Source organism: Haliaeetus leucocephalus, unplaced genomic scaffold (assembly GCF_000737465.1).
Source record: "Haliaeetus leucocephalus isolate CR32 unplaced genomic scaffold, Haliaeetus_leucocephalus-4.0 Scaffold577, whole genome shotgun sequence".
Classification (NCBI taxonomy): Eukaryota; Metazoa; Chordata; class Aves; order Accipitriformes; family Accipitridae; genus Haliaeetus; species Haliaeetus leucocephalus.
Window position 1 is genome coordinate 2193449 of NW_010973013.1, and position 6108 is coordinate 2199556.

The following is a 6108-nucleotide window of genomic DNA, read 5'->3' on the forward strand; positions in this document are numbered from 1 at the left end:
GCGGGGCGCCATATTGAGGCGGGGCGCGACGCCGAGGAAAAGCAGGGCGGGGGGGGACGAGGACACAGGCCCGCCCCGCTTTTCGCGCCGGGACGCGGCGCCCCCTAGGGGCCGCTGCGGGGTTTTGCGGCCCGGTCGCCATTTTATTCGCCTTGTCCCCTCGCTTTGAAATAAATCCCTCCATGTGCAAATTTGACGGGGGATCGGCTGTTTCTGAACGCTGCCGCCCCGAGCTGGGTCCCCAACGCTTCTCCAAGCCAATGACTCGGCTGCACTGCTGCTGGCTGCCATTTCCCGGGGGCTTGCAGAGACGAGGCTGGCTGTACCCAGAAGAGTTCACCATTGAAGCAGATGAGACAGGCAAATTAGCTGCTGTCTCCACTCATTTATTCCTCCAGCAATTAGGGCTGACAGGGCAGCTGCCGAGCGAAGGCTGCAGTGCTCGGGCCGAAGCCAGCATGGGTTTTCCAGCGGCAGCCCGTGGCTCGGTGTCCCCCCAGGGCCAGCCATCAGCCATAATGCCCCGCTGCCCGGCTCTCCTCACCGCCACTGAGCAGCTGGGACAGAGCAGGGGATTTTTCCTAACGTGTCTCCAAGAGTTTTTTTCACTTGAGTTGATCCAGCGGGTCAGAGAAATGTGGCAAGAGGCAGTTTTGGAAGCGGTCCCGCCGTGTGGCAGGCTCCTGCCCTTTCCCAGCCGCTTGCGGACAGGAGGAACGCAGGCCTTGCGTAAGTGGAGGTGGCGGTGCATTAAAAGTGGTTGTTTTTCACAGGGTTGGGGGGACGACACCCGGGGATGTGCGTGGCCCCATGTGCCTGCACAGTGATCCAGGTCCCCTTCTATGCATCTGGCTGCAGGAGCTCCCATCTTCGTGTCTGTTCCTGTTGTGTGATCCCATCCACTTTTACGCTCTGCGGCATGACCTGACTCATGAGGTGTGAGTGATGACTTCAGGGACCGGTTTTCTTTTTCTGGAAGAAAATAGCAAGCTGACTATATTTTCTGAAGGTCAGGCTTCTCTGCTTTCCCGCCAATGCCTAAAGCTAGTCTGAAAGTGGAATTAATGTTTTGAAACTTCCTTAAGACTAATTTCCCTTGTTTCTTTAGTTTTATAAATAGAGATTTTTGGCTTTAAGAGTTTGATGACTCCTTCCCAGTGAAAACTCCTGAAAATGAAAGGCCCCGTAGAAGTCAACACGTTTTGGCAAGAATTCTTCATTTTGTAGGAAAAAATCACTTTCATCTTCTAGACAGTTCTGCCATTTAAGGGCTGCGCTTCTGCAATGCCATTCTGGTATTTCTACAGCTATATATGGAGTGTCTTTGGTGCTTGCTTGTGATATTCTCAGAGCTGAGTAAAGGTCAGGCCAGGAAGCCTTTGATTGTAAATCTCCCCAGGCCACCTTGATGCCCTTCCTGAATGCAATGAATGGGGGAGGAAAGCAAGGTTTCTGTTGTGCAAGCTGTGGGAGCTAACTGCTACAGGTACAGCAGAAGCACGCTTGTCCCACGTTTACAAGAAGAGGATATGTATTAATCATTAAGTTGCGCTAATCATAAATGTGTATACCCAATGGCCAAATAGCAAAAAAAAAAAAAAGTTTCCTTGCCTTGTCTGAAGAGAATCTCTTTTCTTTGGATTCTTTATCACCGGGGCAAGTCAAAACCAAACTCGACAGTTTTTATAGACTTTCTTTAGGTCACTCATAAACATTGGACGATTTTATTTATTTTTCAGTCTGTTTTCTTAGACATTTCTCTCTGGAAGGCTGACTTCCTCAAGGACTCTCTTTACCTTGAAGTATAGAGCTTGTCAAAAATAAAAGGAAGTAAAATTAGGAAAGGAAGTTTAGAGTATATTTTGCCAGAATCCGAACTGAAAATTTTAATCTGTTTTCATTGTTTATTCCTATTCATTTCTTAAACAGGGATGTTTTAATGGATGGTTTTCTGTTGAACAGAGTGGTCTCCTGGTGCAATTGTTAGGCTTTTTTTAAAAAAAAAAAAAATTACATTTTTTAAATTTTGAAAGCAGAAAAAGAATAAAACCCATTACATCTTTTTTTTCCAAACAAAGGTTTTTCATTTAAAATGTCACTGCTGGAAGAAGGGCTGTTTTTCCTGAAAGTTTCTGAGCTGTTCAAATGCAAAAGCTCTCTCTTGAATGCCCTGCACAGAAACTACTGTACTGCAGTGCTCAGGACATACCTGTATCTGATACTGATGGGTGTCTTCTACTGCCATCTACTATAGAATTTGTCTTTTTCTCTCAAGCCGTGATGAATTGAACTTTTAGCTCTGTAGTTTCTCAGTCATGTCCCTGCTGTTGGTAACATGGCAGGCAGTCACTTAGCTGGATGCTTGCCTTGATTGGGAGAGACACACTTTGCCGGACAAGATTCACTTCCACTTTGCTGGAAGTGAATGGGGCTGGACTAAGTCACATAGTATTTGCATTCAGAACGAAATCTAATTTGGGGGGGGCAAAACACAACATGGTACAACAGAAACACATTTCATGTGAAATTAAGTCATGGTGACGTGTGTATTTGCTTATCTCCTGCCTTAGGTTGGACAGGTTTACTTCCTAAGAAAGATCATCTGAGCTTTAGCAAGTCACCAAGTTTGAAAAGAGGTGGTGACTCAGTACCATAACACTTTGACAGTTTCAAGAAGCTTGTGGGAGTAGCTTAGTTCAGTAATATTAACTTCCTGCCATGCAGTTACTGTCACTGTTTGTTCATTACCAAGTAAGAAGCCCAACTAGACGTGTCAAAAGTTCAGGTAGTGATGGGTTCAATAGGGAATAGCTGGGTTTGTGGGAAAGGGATGAAGGGAGAGGAAGGTGCAGCAGGCCCTCAGAATTAAACCAAATACACTAATTTGATAAGTAAGGGAAGGAGAGTTTCCTCTGGTTCAGCTAGATCAAACTTCTCAACTGCCTGCTATTGTTGCCATGTGGCCTAGGAATAAAACCATCTCCAGCATAGTCTATCCCTTTCCTCACTTATTGCTTTGCCTTTACAACTCAGAAAGCTGCTGCCTTCCTCTCCTGCCCTCACTGCTCTTTCATATACCTCTGAAATATTTCCTATTATGTTTCTCCTACCATTGTTCTCAGGTGGCTTGGTATGCACATGCTGTCCTTTTCCCTACCTTCTCCATGCTGCTCTTACCCCCTCATTGCCTGGGGTGGAACAAGGTGCTAGTACCCAGAAGTGCCACCAGAAATGGAGAATATGGGGTTGGATAATCTATACATATTGAGTGGGAAGCATGCTTGCCTCCAGAGAGTTCACTCCTTAAATTTGTATGGCAAAGAAAGCACGATGTATTGCACACAGGAGACCTGACCTATGTGATACCTGTAATAGTGCCGGAAAGAAAAATCCTCTGAGCCCTTTGCTATCCTTGCAGTGCAGAAGCTTGGAGGTTTCTCCTATAACTCTTGGATGGTTTTGACTGTCTCTGTCATAGGACGTATACTTCCCTGAAACTTACATAAATGCTCTTTTTAAAAATGGTTATGATTTAGTGATCGACAAAGTGGAGAGACTGTCATGGCCCCAACTGCTCTGAGAAAATGTGGGCTTTTTGAGGGTATTTCCTTTCTGAGCTTTTTCTTACCTGAAAGCAGAAGTCCTATTAAAATGTATTAAGACACAGTTGAATGCCATCTTCCTGTTCTACCTTGTCAGTGATATATGGAGAGACGTGGAGTTTTGTGGTTTGAATAATCAAATGGCTAACTAAACAAGGAAGCTGCTATCCACTGAAGCGATGGGTGGGTCAAACAGTAGTCTGCATGATGGGCTGACCTGTTCTCTCATGTCTTCTGCGAAATGTTTTGCATTGGGCTTTTCAGAAATATTCTGGCATTACTCAATATACTTTTTTCCCCCACCTCCTGCTTCTACCACAGTGCTTGATAGGTTAGGACTAGCTCTCAGGGTTACGTAGGCAAGACATATATATAAATGCGCACACGCATTCACATAAATACACACACAGGTAGAGATAATATATATACTATTTATAAGCAGCAGGCATCACTGCCAGTGGAACAATTATCTTTCGCTGTAAGGATGCACCTGGACAAGGTAGGACATCAAATGCCAAGTGGTATGTAGAGGGATTTGGTGCTGGCATTCAGCAGTTGTCTGTGGCTAGCACAGGGTTAGGATTTTCCAGGGGTTTGAAAGGAGTATAACTCTGTCACCACACCACGGTGCTGAGATGAAGCTGTCCTCTAGGATCAAATGGGTGTATTAGTTACACGACGCTGCTGGCCGCGCTCAATGCAGCAGCTGCTGCTGTACTTTTCTCTGGAAGTGTTGAAGGGAAAGGCAAAAAGTTCCTATCAGCAAACATGAGAAGAATGGGGGTGATGTAAAGCAACTAGATGAGCCGCGTCAGCTGCCCTGCATGTCACAGCTCCAAAACTTCTGCCTGCCAAATGGTTGGGAACACAGACTGGTGCTTTAGCTAACCCAGATTTTGTGTACTCTTGTTCTCTCAGTTTTGCTGTTTAGGGGTGATTTAGCTTAGCTGATACTTGGTCACAAAGTATTCTGCAGAGATCAAAAGTTTCATCTGACTTTAATGGGAGTTGTGGGCAGTCAGAATCTCTGATGATTAGGATGATTATGAATAGGATGTTGTAACCTTAAGTGCTAAAGGACAGATCTTGAGTAAATGGCATTTTCATATTTCCACTGATTTCGACATAGCTTGGACAATTTACACAGCAAAGAATATGTATTTTAAATTCTCAGCCAGCTTCTTTAAAAGTGAATCGTTGCTCAAAGAGTTATTGTTTGAAGTTCTGAAAACCATCCAGGCATTTTTGATACAGACTTTTTGTTAACATCTGTGGGAGGCTCTGGGGCAGGTTCACTGCTCAGCCTTGAAAATCTCAGCACCAGAAGGTGTTCATCAATTTTCGGGCCAATAATCTATGCACAGGAGATTCAGGGCAAGGTCCTCCACCTGTCTGTACGTTCATTCATTTTGTAAGAAAACACAGTTCAATGCTTCTTTTCAGGATATTTCTATTTGCTAAAAAGCCCACAGGGAGAGTGGGAGTCAGCTTTGAGTTTTTATTTCTGAAATACACCACTATGTTTAATCAAAGACTTGAGGTTGTACCTGCAAGTGCTGTTTTCATACTGTGTGTTTAGAGACTACTAAAGATTAACAAAGCCTAATACAGTCACATTTCCAATTTGACTAATGACTGCTGATTTCTGTAGCTAATGTTCTGCTGTATTACGAGAATGGTTGTAAAAGATGGCCCTGCATCATTTGTTCTGCTCACCCTAAAATTTATTATTTTGCATGCAAACATTTGCTCTGTTCCACAGAGTCAGGAGCGGCTCCTCAGGCCGGATACAGATTATCTTCATTAAATCAGAGTAGCTGGGCTGAGCTCTGTCAGCTCCAGGTTTAGCCCTTGATTGCCCACTGCCCCAGCGTTGCCTAAGATAAATCCTCTCATGGAGAGAGTAAGAGGACCTCAGAGAATTCTTTCATGGTCCAATTACTTTTACTAAAAGTGGAGGATTTTCTGTGGATTCCTCAGATTCACCTTTTAAGACTTAGGGATGAGGCATCTAAGATGTTGAGAAAGATCAGGGGAGATCATAGGATGGTAACGTAGTGGAGGGACTTACATCAGATGGCAAACATACTAACTAGGGGAACGTGCAAAGAATAGAGAAGCAAATCTATCCAACCTACTCGTTCATGGCTTCCATCTAAAGCTTTAACCTCTGTCTGCTACACTTGGCTGCTTTCCCTTAGAAATTTTAATTGCTGGAACAGACATGCACACACTCTGCTCCACCCATGCCGGAGGACACGGAGGGACACTCCGATTCAGTCTGTTTCAGTACATTCCTGAGTGGGGTACAAGTGATTTCCAGGTATAACTTGGCTAGTCGTATACAACTGTATCTGGCACCTGCCTGTACATGAGCGTGGCCACACAGGAGGCAGAAGGTTAAAACACAAGGTGGAACACCTTGTAGCTGTCTAAGCAGTGACGTTCATTACACATAAAATGCTTCATTGCATCTTTTGTTCAAAGATTTCCAGGTAATTTGGAA